This window comes from Panicum virgatum, chromosome 2K (genome assembly GCF_016808335.1).
Source record: "Panicum virgatum strain AP13 chromosome 2K, P.virgatum_v5, whole genome shotgun sequence".
Classification (NCBI taxonomy): Eukaryota; Viridiplantae; Streptophyta; class Magnoliopsida; order Poales; family Poaceae; genus Panicum; species Panicum virgatum.
Window position 1 is genome coordinate 14,366,580 of NC_053137.1, and position 22,036 is coordinate 14,388,615.

The following is a 22,036-nucleotide window of genomic DNA, read 5'->3' on the forward strand; positions in this document are numbered from 1 at the left end:
GCCTAGTCTCTCTGCTAGAACTAGAAGAAAGAGCAACGTGATGTAGAGTGAATAATAAAATAAGAAACATTCTTACAGAGGAATGGAAGGGAAAAGGAAATCTGCTTTAGTCTAGTGTCCTATCGCGTCATTCTAGGGCTAAATGGACGGTGAGAGGAGGATCATTGGTCCTCATGGAAATAAGCGATTGGCAAGACCAGAAGACTCTGCCTGTGCAGCTTTGGAGTGGTGTAGCGCAAAATAGATACCTATACCCAAAGCAAAGTCTGATACAAGAAGTTCAGTACGACGACACTGTCATAGACCCAGATGGTTAGACCCCGAATGTCTTTGATGGACTCTGCTACCCATAGTTAAAGAGTTTTGCCTCAAAGGGTGTTCAACAATCCTGAAGAATTAACTTACCAAGATGGCAAACTTTGAATTTTCTGCCATCTTCCCTGCATGCTTTGGAATCCTCGTCCTGTCATATATGCATTATTGTTTATCTATCTGCCTCATATTTCACAATATCAAATGTACCTATATGATGGACACATGGAAGTGGAATGATGGAATCGTGACTTCAGCAGAGAGAGGAGGCTGGCAGAATGCTCATCATGTCATCCCTCTGTTTTTACAATACTCTTAGATGCAGTATGCTCATCCTGTCATCCCTGTGTTTTTACAATCCTCTAAGTTTTCTAGTCACTGTGTGATGCTCTGACCGGGGTTGGCCTCACCTCATGCCCGAAGACAATAACCGGTCAAAATATTCTTCAGGATCAACTCAATTCTGTAGCATCACATCGCGATGAATGGCTCACCATCAGAGACCCCTCTTCCTAAATCATATATATCTTCCCATCAAGGGCTGGCCTCTTGAATCAACACATTGGAGCACCGAGCCGAGGCCCCACCAGTTCAAAAATGTGACTGTTGCTACATCTTGTTATTATGAGCTATCAAGCCCTAATTACAAAATTGGATGTCTTGTCTATCTGATTTAGTGCATTAGAAAACAGACGAAGGGTTTGTTTGATGACTAATTTTTTAACTACAAATATTCAAATAAATCGATGAGTTGTTCAATGTTTATTGAGACATGCTATATTTTCGAAGCCATGTAATCATAATTACAAAATTGACCATGGAAGAACCTAGGACATGTGGGCTTCACCTTTATTTCTGGTGTTTCTAAGTGATTTGGATTATTTCAAGTAGATCATTGTTGTAATTAAGCTTTCTTAATGAAGGGGATTTAAGTTTCTTTTGAACATTTCATAAAAGTTATTTCAATAAAATGATGTGTCTCGTCAAACAATATGCAACCATTTTATCTTCTTCTCTGCATCATAAAAAATTATACGTGGAACGTCATTAGGTAACCTAGGAGACTACTTATGTGTACCAGTGTACTTGTTCCGAGGGTCTTTTTAAAGGCTAGGGATCAAAGTTTTAGTCGCGTCATAGCGGATGTTTGGACACTAATTAGAAGTATTAAATATAGGCTAATTACAAAATAAATTGCATAAATAGAGGCTTATCCGCGAGATGAATCTATTAAGCCTAATTAGTCCATGATTTACCCATGTTATGCTACAGTAAACATTATATGCTCATGTTGTGCTACAGTAAGCTCTGGTTAAGCCCAACTCACCCTTCTTAAACACCATTTTTATTTTATTTTTCGTCCATTCTTCTCTTTTTCACAGACCATATCCAGCCCGTTTCTTCCCTCGGACGGCCTACGCAGCAAACTGCACCTCTGCTCAGCTCAAATCAGCCCACCGAGGAAGTAATAAGCACAGTTAACCAAGAGTGATTTCTCTATTATTTATATAACTTAAACATCTCATCTGATCTGGAGTTCTGGCCACCACCTAGGAAGTAATTAAGCACAGTTAACTGAGTCGCCGTCTTATATGAATATGAAGTACTAGTAGTTTGCCGATCACCTATCTTCAGCCCTTAAGTCTTTGTCACCATTATATATAGCTGCCCAGGAGGAAAAAAGCAAATAAATGGAAAGTTATACATAGACTTCATCTTTTTTTCCATAATTAGTACAATATATAGTATAGCAGCTTGTTGGCTTGTTGCTGATGGAAAACAATCACAAAATGCTGTAAATATAGTAATAGAAGGTGTCAGGAAACTAGCTAGGTACGAAGCCCAATTTACCTGGTTGTAGTGTTTGTACTGTATGCTACAACAATACATTAGACAAGGTTTTAACACTGCTGGAGGACTGGGACCGTTTAATTAAGTTGGGTATGAGGTACAAGTGTCCCAAGTGCGGGACAACAAATTGTTCTGTGGATAGGAGCATTTTTGGGGCATCTTCCACTATGAAACCGAGGCACCAAAACAGCCGCACCGCTATTGGGCCAAATAAGGTAACAAACACTACTTGAAATGAGGCCTAAGGCACCGGCTGAAGAGGGCCATTGGTACCGGTTTTTTCAACCAGTACCCGAAAACTGGTACCTAAGGCTATGGTCATCAGCACCGGGTAAAAGAACAGGTGTCTAAGGCTCTCTTACCAAAGTATTTTTGTCAAAAAGGTTAGTCGGGATTGAAACTCAGGATCTCTTGCCTCACGTGCACCTTTCTTACCATCTCACCTACACATCATTTTTTATGGGAAGAGAGATATTTTCCTTTTAAAAGTAACTCATGGATGAGCCTAAGGTACCGGTTAGTAACACCAACCGGTACCTAAGGCTCCTAAGGTACCGGTTGGTAACACCAACTGGTACCTAAGGCTCATCTATAGGCACCGGTTGGTGGTACCACCCGGTACTAATGTAAAAATTACCACCCGGTACTTGTGGAGAGCCTTAGGTACAAGTTGGTGTTATCAATAAGTACCTAAAGCTCATCCATAGGTTCCATCCACCCCAAAAGTACCGGTATGAAGATAAACGGTTCATCTTCATACCGGTACTTTTGAGATGGACCTTTGGTGTGTTTTCTAGTAGTGGAAATAGCCCAAGCGCCGGCCGAGTGCTCTTTTAGGTCAAGAATTTGTAGCGCAAGCGATATATAGCTGCACCGACATTTTTGAGCATATCAATTTTCTACATTTTTGTGAACTTTCATTTATTGTGTTGTGACTGCAACTATTATAATAGATACCTGCAACATATGTATCTTTGCATGTGGAGCACGAGATACAATTATTTTATTCCACTGCATAAACAATGGGTAATGGCATGTTAGTCCATTTCTTGAGATATCTCACCCTATTTTGAAAATTCACAATGTAAAGATTTTATTGGAATAATTAGTGTAAGATCTAAGTTTTACTTAAGGAAATATAGTTTTTTATAAATTAAAATTAACTTGACAAGGGGGCACAGGGTATAAAGACTTTTTTTCCATTCATGCCTTGTGCACAGTTTTGATGAATGAATATGAATTTAATGCATGGGAACAGGGTTTAATCAACTTTCTAAGAGATCATTTTAAATTTTAAAAACCAAAGTTCAATATTTGAAAAGTGTGAAACCAAGTTTGATAAAAAAAGTCCTTACTAGGAATTTTATAGACAAAATAAACCATTTTATTTCCTCTCTTACCTTTTTTTTAGGGTAATTTCTTCTCTTACCTGCCGGCTCACTTTCTTCTTCCTGGGCCGAGCCCATTACTAACTCGCCAGCCCAACCCACACTTGCTCTCATCCTCTCACTTCCACGTGGGCCATGTGTGTAATGAACATTTTACGCAACAACTAATCACAATTCTGGCAATACGAGCAGCGTATTGCTAGTTTCCGTTTAATATTCCGCCAGAACAGAGCAAATGAAGTGGTATGACTCACTGTGCCACCTACCTTGGCGCATCAAGCAATGAGAGCTGCTTCGTTTATATATCTATATATTTGCTCTATATGCATGAGCAATTACCCTATTTGAACATTGTTAGTTCACCCTTTCGTGGGGCATCTTTTATGTTACCAAACGTTACGTTGCGGATAGCTAGCTAGCCTTGGGGAATTGGAGGCACCAGGAAACTAAGAACCACAAATGGGTATTTTGGAACTATACTTGAGCTGCCCAACTTTTGAGCAAGAACCTCACCAAGCAGAAATAAGCAACGGCGAGCTGCCAAACTTTTGATGATGCCGGATCGGTGGTTATGGGTCTCTTGCTCCCCCAAAATTTTGTGGCACTGCAATAAGGGTCGCAGCTGAATACTATAATTCAGTTGCATTTCTGTATACAAATGCAAATAATCATGGAATGTATTGGGCGCAACTATCTGTAATCCTCCTCCTCTGCTTTGTAACAATCCTGCAACACGTATAGTTGCCATCGTAATAATGGAGCATAAAGCTTCCATCTCCGAACCACCATTTTTTACGCGAACCTTCTCTTCGTAGCTGCCAGTGCGCGCATCACGTGTTCCATCAGTTCAATACTGGCGATCATCATCGCCAGCGTGTGGAGTCTATCGTTGGGGGAGTTGAGTGCTCTCTATCCTCCATGGTAACCAGAAAATTCAAGCAGTGGCGAATCTAGCCCATACATGTAGAGGGGGCTCATCTTCCCTTTCTTCTTCCTCCTCCCTTCCTCTCCATTCTTTCATCCAAAAAAATAGAAAGGAGCTTAGGAGGGTATCCATTGATTTTAGGGAGGGGGGGGGGGGGGGGGGGGGCTGATTCCCCCTAACCGATACTTGTAACATATTACATATCCACAACATCGTGATCTCCACCCAATACTTTGGAATGGTTAGTCATCCCTGACACAGTGGATGATCACAGTGGTCATATTGATAGTGTCGTTTAATGAAGGAAGCCCTCTATAGACCAGTAGTGACAAATATACCAATTCATCCATGTTGGTATAACATGTGGCCTTTGAATAATGGATACTTTACATTCTTTTCAATGAAGAGGGCATGCAATCCAACTGACCAAGTGACAAGGCGATAAAAAGTGACGGCAGACAATGTTTATAAAGTGCTTAAAGTGTATTCTACAGTTTATAGTGGAACAGTACCCGGCCTGTTCTTTTCGGGTTTTCGCTATCTTTAATGAACCAATAGTGGAGCCTCTGATAGTCTTGGACTAATGAAAAAAAAAAGGTACGATATAGAGCATACTAGCACCGCCCTATATATACATCCACTCCACTACTAGAAAATGGGCCATCGGTCCTGGCCAAAGGTACCAGCTGCTGTTGCAGCCGGTACCGATGGGTACCTTTGGCCATCGACCGATTTAGTGGAGGGCAATTGGCACTGGGTGGTGGTTCCAACCGGTTCCAATGCATGACCATATGAACCGGTCTGAACCACCACCCGGTACCAAATGAAGACGGCGATAAAGTCACCGGTTTATAGGAATAACCCGTTCCTATGGAAATGAAACGTGGCAGCTGCCAGGAGCACGGGTCTAAGGCACCGGTTAGTGCCTTGACCCGGTGCTATTGAATTAATTTTAGCACCGGGTCATTGAAATCAACCGGTGCCTTTGGCCCGAGCCTATAAATACCCCAGCCCCTCCCCCTCTCATGCTGCCGTGAACTCACTATTCATGGCAGCTGAGTGGGGTGAGAAGAGGCGAATTTTTGCTTTTTTTTGAAGAAAAGGTTAGTTATTTTTCTTTATAACTTAGCAATTAATTTTTAGAAACAGTTATTACTTGATTTAGTTTATATATGTGATAATTATTTTTATTTGTAGCATCTTATTATAGTTATATACGTTATCAATTTATTTGATATTTGAATACTATCAAATTATTGTATTTATATGTTTTTTCAATTTATTTGATAAGTGAATAGCATCTATTTATTATAGTTATATGCATTATCAATTATATAAATATATTGTTATAAATTGGTAGTATGAACGAACTATTTGTACAGTACAATGATGTATATAAATGTATTGTGGACCCAGATGAGTCGGCAATGGATGTACATGGCCGACCGGCGTTCAAAGGAGTTCATGGATGGCGTGCATGAATTCATAGAAGCGGCCGAGAAACATAAGTATGGTGGTTTCGTTCGTTGTCCATGCAAATTCTGTAAGAATGAGAATGATTACTCATCATCAAGAACCATCCATAGTCACTTGTTCAATAGTGGTTTCATGCCGAACTACTATGTTTGGACCAAGCATGACGAAAGAGGAATTGTGCTGGATAATAATGTAGAAGAAGAGGACAGGATTCCTGACTTTGCAGCCAATTATAATTCCTTTTTCAACGACACTGCAATGGGTGAGCCTGAAGAAGATACTGAAGGATACGTTGTAGAAGATGATCTTGGTCAGATGTTGCGCGAAGCTGAGGAAGGTTGCGAAACAGAAAAGGAATCAAGAGATCTGAAGCGTATGTTGGAGGACTACAGAACATTGTTGTACCCTGATTGCAAACAAGACCAAAAGAAGTTGGGTACCACATTGGAATTATTGCAATGGAATGCATCAAATGGTTTGTCTGACAAGGGATTCGAGGAGTTGCTGAAACTTATAAAAAGCTTACTCCCTGAGGGTAACACCTTGCCGGAGACAACATACGAGGCAAAAAAAGTTGTTTGTCCTTTATGATTAGAGGCACAGAAGATACATGCTTGTCCTAATGACTGCATCCTATATCGAGGTGAGTATGAAAATTTGGATTCATGCCCTGTATGCAACGCATGCCGGTATAAGATCCATCGAGATGATCCAGGCGACGTTGAGGGGATGCGTGTCAAGAAGAGGGTGCTTGCCAAGGTGATGTGATATTTTCCTCTAATACCACATCTGAAACGTTTGTTCATGAACAAAACGAATGCTAAATTGATGCGATGGCACAAAAAAGAACGTAAGCAAGACAATATGTTGAGACACCCCGCTGATGGGTCGTAGTGGAGAAAAGTGGACATGACATTCCCAACATTTGCAAATGAAGCGAGGAATATAAGGTTCGGCTTAAGTACGGATGGTATGAATCCTTTTGGTGAGCAGAGCAATGGCCATAGTACCTAGCCTGTGACACTCTGTATATACAACCTTCCTCCCTGGTTGTGTATGAAGCGGAAATTCATTATGATGCCGGTGCTTATCCCCGGCCCGAAGCAACCCGGTAACGATATAGATGTGTATCTGAAACCACTGATTGAGGATCTTCTATTGTTGTGGAAAGATGAGGGTGTTCGTATGTGGGATGCGCACGCAGAGGATCATTTTAACCTGCGTGCGTTGCTTTTCGTAACCACCAACGATTGGCCAGCACTAAGTAACCTCTCCGGACAATCCAATAAGAGTTATAGGGCATGCACCCATTGTTTAGAAGAAACCGACAGCATGTACCTCAAGCACTGTAGGAAGATCGTGTATATGGGTCATCGTCGATTTCTTCCGATCAAGCACCCATTAAGGAAGAGGCATGCTCACTACGATGGAAAGGCAGATCATCGTACCAAGCCTAGGCACCGTTGTGGGAAAATGGTGTTTGAAATGGTCAAAGATATAAAAGTAGTATTCGGAAAAGGCCCAACAGCAGATCAGTGCAGAGTGATGACGGACGTGCTGCACGTGCACCTATGTGGAAGAAGAAGAGTATTTTTTGGGAGTTACCTTATTGGGAAGTCTTAGACGTCCGCCTCGCAATTGATGTGATGCACCTAACAAAAATATGCCTTGAGAAAGATGGCCCTTGCCTTTGCAACTTTCAAGAAGAAGTTGTACACCAATTACATCAAGAAGGATAAGGAGCTGAACTGGGACGATCTTCCTCAGGTTAAACCATACTGGGAGGAGTTCAAACAATACAAACTATCAGAGAAAGCCCAAAAAAGATCCGAACAAGGCAAGGTGAATGCAGCAAATAAGAAGTACAGCCACCACCTTGGGGCTGCCGGGTACAAGAAGTTAGTTAAAAAATAGCAGAAGATGGAGCAGGACCTTATGGATAGAGGCATCAGGCCGACGACTTGGGATTGGCCGGATAGATCCAAGTGGTGGTTATTTGCTAATGGCGTGACACTAAACCAGTTGGATGGAAGTTTGGTCGTGCCCGAGCATATGCAAGAAGTGTCCCGCGATCTAGTCGCTGCAATAGATGAGACTCAACAAGGAACATTCCATCCTCAAAGGGAGAATGATGAGCTGACAAGGGCATTAAAGAATCGGGAACACCCTGGATGAGCCCGCGGCATCGGCGTGGTCCCATGGAAAGTTGCTTGGGCCGGAGATCCCTCTTACAAGACTCACTGAATGAGCAAAGCCGAACAGGAAGAGAAACTTCGTGCCATAGAAGAAAAGATGAACAAGAAGGTTGCGTCCTTGGAATCTCAAATGGACGCCAGGGTCAATGAGGCGGTGCAACTAGCTCTGAGCCAAAGGGGCACTGTTGGGTCGCACCCAGATGTTGTGATAAGCCCGGCCTCTCAGCGACGCAGCAGCTGTGCATCCACAGCGACGCCCCACGTACAAGCGGAAAAGCAACCCCAGATTGAGCCAACGGCAGTAGATGACCAGAGGTATCCAGTGGATGATGTCACCATGCCGACACCGTGCGAGCTTCATGTGCGAGCAAGAAATATATCCATTCATGTCGCATACGGGTCAGCCCTGCCCCTGAATCCTTCTACTACAATTCATGGAAGGCCGATACCCCTTGGCTACACCTCCGTCACAGTCGAGCAGATAGTTGGAAACAATGAGGATCTTGAGCTCGACTTCGTTGGAGGGGATGGAGAGAAGACATTGGGAGATGCACTGCACGGGGTCGTTCTATGGCGCAAGGCCGACATCAAACTTACTGCAAGCACAACAGCTCCCGTGCAGACTGATCGCCTGTCTCCGCGGCCTACCTCACCGCCGTCCCCACTGCCACCTCCTTCACCACCGTCTCCGCCGGCGCAAAGGGCCACGAGTACTCCAACTCCTCCTGCACCAGAAAAGGGAAAGAAAAAGACAGCATCCCTCCCAGCGGCTGCACCCTCAAAGAAGAAGCAAAAAACGGTCGAAAGACAATTAACCTACGAGAAAACCGCTGAGGAGTTGGAAGAGTAGATTGCTCGATATATAAAAGAACAATTGAAGCCTAAAGTCCCCCCGCCAAGGGAAAAGGTACCTCTAGAACTAGGGAAAAAGCTTCTCGCAAACCTATATAACCCACCAAAACCGAAAAGCTTACCCTCGGACTATGATCGTACTCTGACAAAGGAACACAAGGTGAGAAATCTGAAGAAAAAATGTGGCAAGACCATTCCTCAGCTTGGCACACAACAAAAAGAACTCGAGCCCCTCCGGGTGCCAGGGTTGCCACTCCTATACCCGACGGACGTACAACTCCAGGCGGACCTACAGGCCGCAATATTTCTTTCTGAAACTGGATTAACGCTAGAGGAGGCAACGGAGCATGTGGAGGCAAAAATCCCTGTCGCTCGCACTATTACTCCATTCCAGAATGGAAAACCTTTTGTCACTGAGGAAGAGGAGAAAAGTCTAGGCACGCAGATGTTCAATTTGCATAGATGGTACCTGCGAATGGCGAAAGACGAAGGGAAAATGTTTGGAGTCAAGTATCATGACCATGATTTCTTCCGCGGGGTGGACGACTTCTGGGTGTACTTCCAAAATTTATATCACATTTACCATCGACAAGCCCTCGACGCCTCTATCATCACCATTTGAGTTTTGTAAGTATCACTTACCTCTACATTAATACTTTTTGTTAACAAGAACATAATTATATGTGTGCATTATAAAATTTCTATTGCATCGTTTAGACAGGAGACCCAAAGAAGCCGAAAACATGGATGACACCATCAGATCGGCTTCATGTCTCCTTTGCTAGTCAACCAGAAATTGATCAACGAAAGTTACAAGGAAACGTGCCAAAACATGTACGATTCGTTGACTAGGCAAAGTTACAAATCCTATATATTCATACCATACAACTTTGGATAAGCCTTGATCGACTCAAACCTCTGTTATATTACTAAATAAATACTAAGTTGTCTAATACATTTATGTATATATCCTATCTATATCTGCAGTTATCATTGGATTTTACTCATACTTTCCGTAGAGACCAGCAATCTTATAGTCTTTGACTCAATGAGAAATCCAAAGTCCGCAATCCAACATATCATAGACCCCTTGAATAGGTAAGTTCAGTTTGCACAATCAAATCATTTTTCTGTTAATAACAATTCCTGAATATCAAACTTAACTTTGAGCGCAGGGTTTGGAAAAAGTTCGTGAAAAATAACAAAGGACGTGGTCAATGGAGGCCCGAACTGAACGTTAACATGGATTATCCGGTATGTTCATTCATAAAGATTTGTCTAGTTAAGTATATAATCCCAAATTGTTCTAAATTGAGTAATTTATTTGTTTCTCCTTAAGTGTGCGAGACAACAATAAGGAACTGATTGGTGCGGGTACTACGTATGCGACTACTTGCACATCATGACTCCATGCGGGAAGGCTACTGATGAAGAAACGAGAGTACGTCCAAACCGTTTACTAGTATATTTTCATAATTGTACTAACGCACATAATGTTAATGTTTTTTTTCCTAAATGATAGATGTCTCAAATGGGGGATGAATGTTACTATACTGATCGGATCAACACCGTGTGCGAGCAGCTCGCTGGATTCATTTTGAACGAGATCTTGGATCCTAGAGGCGAGTTCTACCACGACGGTCACATCTATAGAGGACTTCCATCGACATCCTGAGGGGACTAGTAGTTGGACGGCTAACATGACTTGTACATTTGTAAATATTTTTAAACATTATGCCTTGATGTTTGTAAATTTGTAAATATATTAGTTCATCTAATTAGTTTAATTATATGCTCGCATTTCACTTTTAGTTAGTTTCAAATATTCTCTAAAAACGAACACGAACGACCAATGAACGTAGAGTACTGTAGAGCTTGAGTGCGTTTAGCAATTATAATAGAATAAACAGTAATAAATATAACAAACAAAACTGGATTTGGGAAAAAAAGGAAAAGGTCATTGGTACCGGTTGGAAATACCAACCGGTAGGAAGTACCCAGAAGTACCTAGGGTGAAGTACCTAGTACTTCAAAAAATATGGGACCAAGTACCAAAAATAATGGGACCAAGTACTGATTTAATTTAATTTCCATAGATCAATGGCCAGAAAAAAATTAAAGGAATAAGTACCTGAAAATACCCTTTGGTACTTTACAATCATTGTAAAAGCTCAACAAAATTAAATCATGTACTCCAGTCTGGCACAACACAACGAGTTTTTATGCTCATCAGACTCCAAACAGCAGACCATCAGCTGGGTAGAGGAAAAATGACCTCCCCTCTGGCTATGCATCCTTCATTGGGCATGAAGCATGTCACTTCGTACCATATAATAAGGACATGCAAAGGACTTATTTTTCAGACCTCATCCTAATCTCAGAGTATGTGTGCAAGCTAATGCCCTACGGCAAAACACGCCCAAAAAGCAATTAGGGTTACTGTAACTCAGCTACTTAGGAAGCTATCACATTCACAGACTACCATGCCTAAATTAGCTGCATGAGACCCCCCCCCCTCCCCCCCGGCGCCTCAAGTCTGTTTTTACTTCTTTTGGGTCAGGGGAAAAAGTTCAATGTAACTCAAAAAAATGAAGAAATATGTAGTCAAAATAGTTCATTGCATAATTTTCAAACTTGAAATGATGTGTGTGCAGGTGTTTCCTTTCATTATTATTGTGTTATCTAACCTGCTGGTTATGGGCACAAGTATGTATAAATTTTTTGTGAGAATAGCAAACGCTACATTATAAATGTCAAGCTAATAGGAATATCTACTATTAGCTAACTTGAACCAGCGCACGCACATTAGGTTTAGAAGTACCATTTTTTCCAAAAATAAAGAGAAAGAAATACCCATGCCCGTTAGGCTTACCTCGTATGCGCAAGCAGCAGGTCAAGCGACGGGGAGCAGTAACCGCGTCATGGGCCGCGTGCAGTATGTCAGGGTGCGATCAACATGCGCCCGTTTCATATCGCAGGGCGTCTCGATGGCTACGAGTGGGGCAGTGATGTCTGCGTTTGATCAGTTCAGAGCATCTCTACCAGTTTGGCAAATCGAGTTGCCATCTTTGATTTTTTGCAAAAATATTAAAAATACTCCTCCAACAGTTTGGCAAAAGACTTGGCAATTTTTGGAAATTTGGGAAAAACCAGCCTCCAGCGCGTAAATATACACGCGCGGTGCGCGGTTGGCATCGTGGTTTCTAGTCAGGTGGGAGGGTGAAAAAAAAAATAACAGAGAAGGGTTCCTGATTTAAGTTTTCAAGAGGTGGAATGGCATAAATATAATTTTGTTTCTCTCAGGGTTCCTGATGTAAGTTAGATCTGGATTTGACAAGTGAATTATGCCAAACTGTTGGAGATAACCTCTTTTTTTACTTGGCATATCTTTTTAGAAGTTGGCAAAACACAAGATATGCCAAGTAAAATATGGCAAACTCTTGAAGATGCTCTTACTGTCATCCAGGCTCATGCTGTTATTGCATATTTGCATCTAAGTGCGCGGCTCCTATTGGTTGGAGCCTGCAGGCTTGCAGCCACAGCTTCCATGCCTTTCCTTGCGCCTTGTGTCTAGGGATGGTAATGGCCATGGCCCTACACAGTCCAATTTCTCTCTTTAATTTTTTAGCTCAAAATTATATAGAATTAAAACCCGGTCCTTAAATTATCTAGGTCAAATTTGTCGGCCCTTTACCACCCCTTGTGCCCCACAATGTCCATGTGATTTAGTTATTATTGCGTTAATCGTGTGGTCAATTTAGTTTATCGGGTCGACAGTTAATAAGGAAATTCACTACGTAAGAAATGGGCTATAGTGACGCGTACAAAGGTGACCTGCCGTTGTTGGCTGTCACCCCACAAGTAGAGGTGACGGGCTTTATCTCCGCGCGTCACCCTCGGATAAGTTTGGGCCTCGCGAGGCCTCGGCAGAAACGTGGCTCGTCACCTTTGAGACAGAATAGATGATGGGTCTTAACAACACCCGTCACCTATACTGGAGGTGACGGTCCACATTCTTTGACCGTCATCTAGATTACATTCAATGGTGACAGGCCATGACTGAAGCTGCGGAGGTGACGGTCCATATTCTTTGACCGTCACCTAGATTACATTCAATGGTGATGGGCCATGACAAAAGCTGCGAAGGTGACGGCATTTACTTAGCCCGTCACCGCGTCTTGTGATGCGCTTAACCTATGCTACTTGAAAGGTGATGCATTACGCGTATAGTTCGTCACTTATGTGTACGTCATCTTACCAGTGGCCACAAACTTAGCCATTTTTGTTGGACACATCGCCGCAGTTCTAATAAAATGATGAAAATTGCGAGGTAACAATGCTAAGAATAGCGCGAGATAAGAAAAGCTTGCAAATTGCGAGATTGTTGCGAGATAACAAGCAGCCAGAAGTTCATTATATATACATATATATTTATAAAAAGGGTCACCATGAAGATGGCGTAGACGTATCCGGCGACGCTCGGCACGATTGGCGCATTCACAGGAGGTCTCCCAAGGTGGTGGAGGGTCTGGGGCTGGAGGTGACGGAGGACGAAGGCGATGGCAACGAGGGGAGGAGGGGGAGGCATACGGCGACGAGGACGACGAGTCCGCCACTTGAACGAAGCGGCGGCGGCGGCAGGAGCGGCGGGAGGGAGAGCCACCCGACATCGCGGCGTGCGGCGGCGACTGCGCGTGAGAGCAGTTGTGTGATCTTAGGTGATGGCAACCATGGCGAGTGGAGAAGAAGAAGAGGCCAGGAGGCAGTATTTATAGGGCCGGCGGAATGCGAAAGGGACAGCGGAATTCGAACGGGCGCGCGGTTGCGGAGAGGGCAACAGGCGGCAGTTGCGATTCCTAAGAGAAAAAGATAGGTGACAGGCGGTATGTGGAGCTCGTCACCTCTAACCATTTGAAGGTGACGTGGGAAACAGGCGGCGGTTGCGATTCTCGAGAGAGAAAGATAGGTGACGGGCGGTATATGGAGCCCGTCACCTGTAATGATTTTAATGTGACATGAGCTCTTTATCATAAGTGACAGCCCACTATGACGTCCGTCACCTGTAAACGTTGCCCGTCACCTGTAACCATTTCAAGGTGACGTGAGCTTTTTATCATAAGTGACGGACTACAACGACGTCTGTCACCTGTAAACATTGCCCGTCACCTGTTGATCTTAACCTAATATTTGCCCTCGATCAGCCGCCACTCGGGCAGCCAACCGCCGCTCGTTGCCGCGCAGAGGCGGCTGGAGGCTCCTGGGCGATCAGAGCCATATTTAAGGGCCAGGGCTGGTCCAACACCATCCACCGGGGAAATCACCTAGAGTAGCGACGGTACCAAGAGGCTGGCCGACCGGGTGATCGAGGTGAAGGATCATGAAAGCAGTGTAAGAGAACATGACATCCTCTCCACTGCCATTGATACGCCAGAGCACACCGGTCGCGTGCGTGGAGTCTCCAGTTCAAGGGGTTGGAAGGAAGCCTTCGGCAAAGAACATGAAGGCTTGTGGAAGAAAAAGAAACGGTCATCTGCTGTGGATTCTGACCAACTGAAACAAGAGATAAACGATGACATATTTGCTACACTCAGGGCAGCAGGGATTGATGTTGAAGCAGCATTATTAGCTGCGGCCCGTGGCAAGAGCAGTTGCGCCTCCAAGGAGGTGGAACAGCGAGTTTTTTTACGCGCGTCCTATTAAGTTCAAGTGAAATTTGGCTCGGCCGTCGGATAGATTTGTTTGGATTTATTTAGGTTATTATTTTTACAAATCTTAATAATTCAAGATTCATAACTAATGCGAGGAGGAGGAGGAGGAGGAGGAGGAGGAGCAGGGGAAGGAGAAGGAGCAGGAGAAGGGGAAGGAGAAGGGGAAGGAGAAGGGGAAGAAGAAGAAGAAGAAGAAGGGGAAGAAGACGAAGAAGAAGGGGAAGAAGACGAAGAAGGGGAAGAAGACGACGAAGGGGAAGAAGAAGACGAAGGGGAAGAAGAAGACGAAGGGGAAGAAGAAGAAGGGGAAGAAGGGGAAGAAGAAGAAGGGGAAGAAGAAGAAGAAGGGGAAGAAGAAGAAGAAGAAGAAGCCTTGTCTAACCCCCCTTCCCCGGTCATCGCAGCGTGCCGAACCCAGGATCCCCTCCCCCAGCCTTGGTCCTATGTTTGATGAGCCGGGCACAATTGAAATGCTCAATAATGTTCCAACCCCCTGCAGTATTATAACTGGAAGCTACTCAACTTTATTGATTGAGCTAGCACAGGGGATTGTACAACCCGGGGACAAGGAATGTCACATGGTGCCAGTGCAGGATGGGTATGTCATGGTCAAGATTGATTTTGTCCACCAAAACGCCAAGGATGTCGCTCTGCCCATCCCGCTGCCAGAAGCCGACATTTATACTTTGGGGGATGCCCGTACCATGCGGATCTAATAGAAGAAAAGTGGTATTCTCATCCCCCCCATTGGTCGGTCGTCAACTAGTAATGCCCCAAAGCGGCCACGCACCCCAACACCTGATCCTAAAAATGTGAAGAAGGATGCCGCAGCATGCGACGACCCTCCTGGGGCACCAAAGAAAAAGAGACCAGCCACCCAAAGAAAAAGAGAAGGGGTAAGGCGGCACCCAAGGAACCAACACAGAAGGCAACGGAATCAAAGGGTAAGGCGGCACCCAAGGAACCAGCAGCAAAGAATGTATGGACTTTTGCTCACTCCGAGTTTGTGATGGGCAAGCCAATGTTGTCAGAGCTAGATCTAGCCACTGCAGGGGTGAATACCAAGGGACTCCACAAGCACTACATAACCCATGCCAACGATGATAATACGTCAATCGTGGGTCACTTCAAGGCTGAGGACTTGCACAGTGGGCGTGGTTATTTCTCCGTTTCTTGGTCTGATCTGTACGACGTCTTCAACCTCGATGCCTTGGACATCTTCCTCATTCGTTGCTTGACACTATGAGTATATATAACACAAAAGATTGTTCACTTTCATTCTTAATTACTTCGTAATGCTAAACTCTATGTCAGCTTCCTGAAAACTAATGTATTTGTATGTAGGCAATTGGCCAGAGAATCAAAGAACCGTGAACTTGGTGTTGCATTCATTGACCCCCAGGATTTCTCTTCCAACGTGATCAATTCGGATCCGCAGCACGTACAGTCTGCCATCTCAACGGTCTTGAAGTTTTCACCAAGTTGTCTGCTTGCCGTGCACCACACAGGCTCCCACTATTTCCTAGTCATCATCTGTCCGAAGTGGAAAATAGTGTGGTATATGGACTCCTTTAGACCATGCGGCGACGATGGCATCACTCTAGAACAACGAGACTTCACCAGCATCAAGGCGGTTAGTGATAGGTATATCTCTGAGTTACCACATTTGCAATCTTCTCATTTGGAGCCTGTCACCTATTTAATTTGAAGCTAGCGACATCCATAACGCCTAATGCAGTGCTTTCTCCACCTTTCGAGCCGAGCACTGTCTTCCAAAAACCAAATTGACGCACGTGACCGATTTTTCGGTATATCTCTGACCTCCTGCATACTAAGTTTTCATGATTTCACTAAATAATATATTTGTCCTAACAGTATATATCGTCTTTAGCAGTGCATGCAGTAAAGACTTGAAAATGTATGCGGGTTCTATGTTGCATACACATGATCCGCCTTGCTTCAAGTTTCAAAAACCTTAAAAGGAGCAAAAGTAAGCCTTTGTCAAATATATCTCTGACCGCTTGCTGCATCAACTTATATATAGTTGTCGTACAAGTACTCATCATTTGACTGTCACTTTTTGCTAGGACGTGCGGGGTCATCCAGACAAGCAATTGGACGACAAGCAGCTCTTGGCTATTAGAGAAAAGCTTGCCTCCTTCTTGCTTCTAGATGTCATAAGCGACAAAGGTGACTTCCATTGTCACAGCTGAACTGATAATTGTATATGTGTACTGTTAATTCTTTCATGGACGTACTCTCGATTCATGTGATTATTGTATATGTGTACTATTAATTTGTAGTGCAGATATACAATATATAGTTTGTCATGTACAGTTGTTGGTTGTTTCTTATGTGAGCTTTGTGAGATATCAATTGAATTCTATTCTTTGTGTTTGCTGGATCAAAAAGAAGGCTGCCAAATCCTAGTTGTGCTCTAGGATGCAGCTAAGAAACAAATTTCAGCTTCCAGGTGTCAGGTTCTAAGGTGATGGGCAACAACCAAACCCGTCCCTTCTGTATACTCACTAGGTGACGGGGCAGTAAAGCACAACCCGTCACTTATCTAGAATCGTAGGTGACGGGCATCGTGAGCTAACCGTCACATGTGTTGGATAAAAGTGACGATCGTAGACCCCATACGGGGGGCTTGGTCGCCGAGAAAGGTGGCGGTGCTAAACTGAAGCCCGTCACCTTCTAAATACTAATAAGTGACGGGTTTTGTTATAGGCCCGTCACCTAGAGCAGACAAAGATGATGGTCGAAGACCTCACACGGAGGCCCTGGTCACCAAGAAAGGTGACGGTTGTCTACTGATATCCATCACCTTTCTTTCACATAGGTGACGGACAAATGCTAGCTAGTCACCCTTCTGTTTTCAGTCCTTGCATATACTCTCTGTTGCCATTGACGAAGAACATATTCAAATAAATTGAAACTTAAACAGAAACTAGCTGGTTTGTGTCGTGAACACAATCTCGGCGTTCTGTATATATATCTAGGAGTAGAAGGTGCCAGGAAACTTGCTGTGAACACATAAACGATGCATTGAAGTTCCATGTGAAGATCTGGTGTACTGACTTCATTGTCAAACGCGAAATGAATTGAAGACAATCCATTGTTCAGTGGCAACTTGTATCCATTCATATATGAACACATAAACGATGCATTAAAGTTCCATGTGAAGGAGCTAGTATGCTGATTCGTGAGCCATTCATAATAATCTTTTGAACGCTTGTTCGTGAATTCAATCAATGCAACTCTATAGTTAGTTTACCCTAAAAAAAACTTTATATAGTTAGTTTCTTTGAGTTATGAGCAATTTGGTAATTACTTAATCCAGGAAAGTGCGACATAAATCATGTGAAGATAATCAATTTGATTCATCAGTGCACAGTTCACAACTGTGCTACCTCTTTTGGTGAGCATTTTTTTTCTGCAGTGATGACTGACAAGGTTCACATCCGTGGTACCTTCCTTGCGTTACCACCGCTAGGACTGAGTTTATTGTGTATTGCGAAGCATCGAGGCACAACTCAGCTCGTCCTGAGAAGTGCAGCTGCATGCATGGTGTATTTGAGGAGCTATACATTCCCCGGAGATAACCTGCTATACAATAATATGTAACAGTTTCACCAAAACTGGCAACAAGTCTAGTGCAGAAAGCCCAAGTCAAGGGGCAGGCCTCAACTATAATACTCTCCTATGGTCTCTTTGCCGACCGGCCTGACATGAAAATCAAAATCATCATCTCCCCAAATGCAACAATGTCTTATTCGACAAAATGGCAGAGGATGCATTGTCGCCGGTCGCCACTCATCTCCAGCAGGCTCCGAGGGCCGAATCGATACGCGGTGGTAGGCATGAATTGTTCAAGCCTGTCTAGGATAAATAACTCCAATCATTACGTAATACAAAAGGCATCAAATCTCCTGCTGGCCACCAACTGCCAGGTGCTAGGCTCGCACCGCACTGCATGTGGCGGGTCCCGCCAAAGTTTTTAATTTTTATTCTCTTTTTCCTCCAAAGACCGCAGACCTGGTGTCGGAACCTGAGTGCTTGCTTTTTTATTTTTTCTTTTTTCATTGATTTTTCATAAAAAACATGTGATGGAAAACTTATGTGTATATAAGTTATACATATAATTTTTTATAAGTTTTGCATTTTTCGGATAAGTTATATATATAAATTTTTGATATAAGGACTTCGCTAATGGATACCCTAGGTATTGAATATTATTGAGCACCGAGCCCACCACCAGCGCCCCACCACCAGCGCCGCCCGTCCCCAGGCGCTCGCCGCTCGGCAATGCGGTTTTTTTTCCACGTGTCTGCCTGGTTTTGCACGGACGCCGGTTTTCTGGTGATTTTTCTATTCTTTTATGGGTTTAGTGGTTTTTCTGGGGAGTGAGGAATCTGGTGAAGCTCGGTCAAACAAAGTCATGTTCAGAACGGACAGTGCTGCAATCCCATCAAAGCAATCATACTGCACGGGTTGGAGGCATTAAAAATATGATTTTGTAAATTTTGTGATCTCAATGGCTTTCTTACGTGACGTAAGCCACGTCTTCTTTATTTCATACTTTAATCTGACACATTGGTATTTTGACTAATTGCAATCGAAATTTTTACAGTAACACACATCTGCCTAATGGCAAAAAAGACTAGATTTTTGCCGTTTGACGACAATCACTCTGTTCGCTGTACTGGTGCTGGTGGCTGGTGCTGGAGTGGTGTGAGAGAAAAATACTGTTGGCTGGCTGGTGGCTGGAGACTGGTGCTGGAGTTATGTGAGAGAAAAATACTATTGGCTAGCTGGAGGAACCAAACGGCGAACATAGTGAATGATGGCACAGAAGAAAAAATGTGCTGAATACATTCCTGCCTAGATGCTCTTGACTGGACTTCGCAAATCAATTTCCCAAAACTCAGCCACCGGAATTCTTATCGGCAAAAGAGAAAGACTCTTTGCCATAAAAAAAAATCTTATAATTCATGATTTGACTCAATGTCCTTGTGTTGCCTCAATGCCACAAAGCAGAAGCACCTATGTTAGACGTAGAATTTGATATGCTATTGGGTGTGTCCATTTCTTGAGCAAGCCTTCACTCCTAGATAGTCACTTGGGAGATATCCAATATCAATCAGCAAAAGAAAAAACAGGTCTTTATAAAGAAATCGACCAAGAGAATATAGTTAGGCCAAAAGTAGTATTACGAACCACGCTTTTTTCAAGTCCAGCTTGAGAACATTTATAATGATTAGCAAAGTATATTGATCCAAATATATTAATACGCATCAGGCAATCAAACCAAATCATGTCTGCACCTAGCCACATAATACCAAATTTGGATAGGCAAATCTAAGCAGCATCCCTCGGGTGAACAATACCAAAGTGGGAAGAAGCAATGGAACCAGCTCTGATTAGGATACCATGGTAATATCATATTTCAGCAGGTTTATTGTCAGCAGAATTCATCAGTAGTAATGCAATGTGCATTGCCTACAACTAGTTTCATGTTTTTTGTCAACCAATTTGATCGGTAGTATCCGACAACTTAATTTTTATTTCTTATCATCTGATTTGATCAATGACAGTTCTGTGTGCAAATCATAGAACATAAAGTAATGTCCTATTTATGTATGCAGTGCCTAAAACTAAATTTCCTTTACAGAGTTTATGAGCACTGTTTAGGCATACGCTGGAACCCTTCATATACAAAGAGAGCATGGCATAGTGGCTCTGAAATTCTTCAGTATGTGATGCAATAGATCCATAGATTTCACAAAAAAGGAAATAAGAATGACATTTTGAGCTAACGTAATTAGAGAGGTGGTTGAGGTACTGAGTACTGACCGAGGTTGAATTCAAAGTAAGCGCCGGTGGCTTGCTAACCCAGTCATTCGGAGGACAAAAACAGTTTAACACCTACAAATGATAGCAAATAATTCAGAGCATGTAGACGATTCGGAGCACATAGAAGCATTACTAGAATATAGTTACAGTCCTAGCTGAAGAAATCCTCCACTAGCCAACGCATGCCAAAAATACTTCATAATGCTCACGTAACCAAATTTGGGGAACAAAGCTGAACTGATTGCTATTTCACCCAGTCGTCACTAAATTTGGGACTGCTAGTAGACTGAAAGAAGGTCCACCCACTACTGAATTTAATTATTCAATCAACCTCCGAACATTATCACAAATTGTGGCCACCTACGCCCGGCAATCAAAAGCAGACAAGGGGAATCGAATACTGATTGGCTGAAAACACCAGCAGGTGCGCCTCCTACTCGATTTAATTCTTCAACCTATCCTCTATCACAAATCGTCGCCACAGACGTCGGCATTCAAGCAACAGCATGGGGATCGAACGAAGGTGAGAACAGAGGAGCACCTGACTCGCTGCGCTGGAGGACATCAGTGATGACGAGTCATCCGAGAAATCTGCCTTTCCCGTTCTAGAGAAGGATGGTTTCAGTTAGCATGGCAATGTGATCGACAAACTAACCCAATATTAACTGCCTGACTTGAAGTAGTATTCAATCAAAAAAAATTAATGGTGGAGACAATCTAATCCAACATTAACTACAGGAAGCGGTTGGAGTAGAAGGTGTAGAGAATCGGTGCCTTGCTGCAGCAGGTCCAACACCGATCAACCGGAGATGGATCGGGAGTGGGAGCTGGATGCCACGCCCCGCCGCTTCCTGGGGAGCGGAAGGCAGGGGGAGTTCGGCGGGTCAGGTCCGCCACATCCTGCCGAGCAGAAGGCAGGCGAGGGGTTCCGGCGCGTCAGGTCGCAGGATTCTGGCGGGCGACGGCAAGGACTGACCTGAGCGACGGCGACGGGAGAACCGATCCTGATCCTGAGCTGGGCGGCCACTTCAGTGTGGTGGGGGTGGGTGGTGCGGTTTGGAAACCGTCGCGGGGGAAAACCGGGGTGGATCGGGTGAAAAAACCGCAGGTAGAAAACCGGGTCGCGCTCAGGTGGGCGGAAGTACTCAATAAATAATTTATTCAGTAGCAGGGTACCATATAGTACTACTATTTAATATAAAATATATATACATAAGTTTTCGTTTTGTCATATAAGTTTTGCTTCTTTTTGTATAAGTTGTATGTACAATTTTTTGAAAAAAAATATTTACGTAAATCGGCTAGGTGAGTGGAAGGAAGAAAAAAAGAAAGAAAGTCGAGTCCTTTAGTCGGTAGAGCGAAAAGCTGCCATCATCCGTGCCTGTCGGAAATTGACCGCTAGCATCGGTCCTGGCTGAGCGCTCGCGGAACAGCAAAACCCGCCACCAACCAAGAAATAAACACTCTTAGCAG

At 43.6% G+C, this 22,036-nt stretch overlaps 1 long non-coding RNA gene across 2 annotated transcripts; it reads right to left on the reverse strand.

Moving 5' to 3' along the window:
- Positions 1–1,781: 1,781 nt before the first annotated feature.
- LOC120668135 lies at positions 1,782–21,599 on the reverse strand. 2 transcript variants are annotated; one of them, XR_005672255.1, is made up of 4 exons: positions 21,291–21,599; positions 21,105–21,168; positions 20,564–20,635; positions 1,782–1,977 (listed from the first exon to the last, which is right to left on the reverse strand). It is a non-coding gene; the product is annotated as an uncharacterized LOC120668135 (long non-coding RNA). The 2 variants fall into 2 exon arrangements; XR_005672250.1 differs by lacking the exon at positions 1,782–1,977 and having other exon boundaries at positions 20,251–20,635; positions 21,291–21,589.
- Between the last annotated feature and the right edge of the window lie 437 nt (positions 21,600–22,036).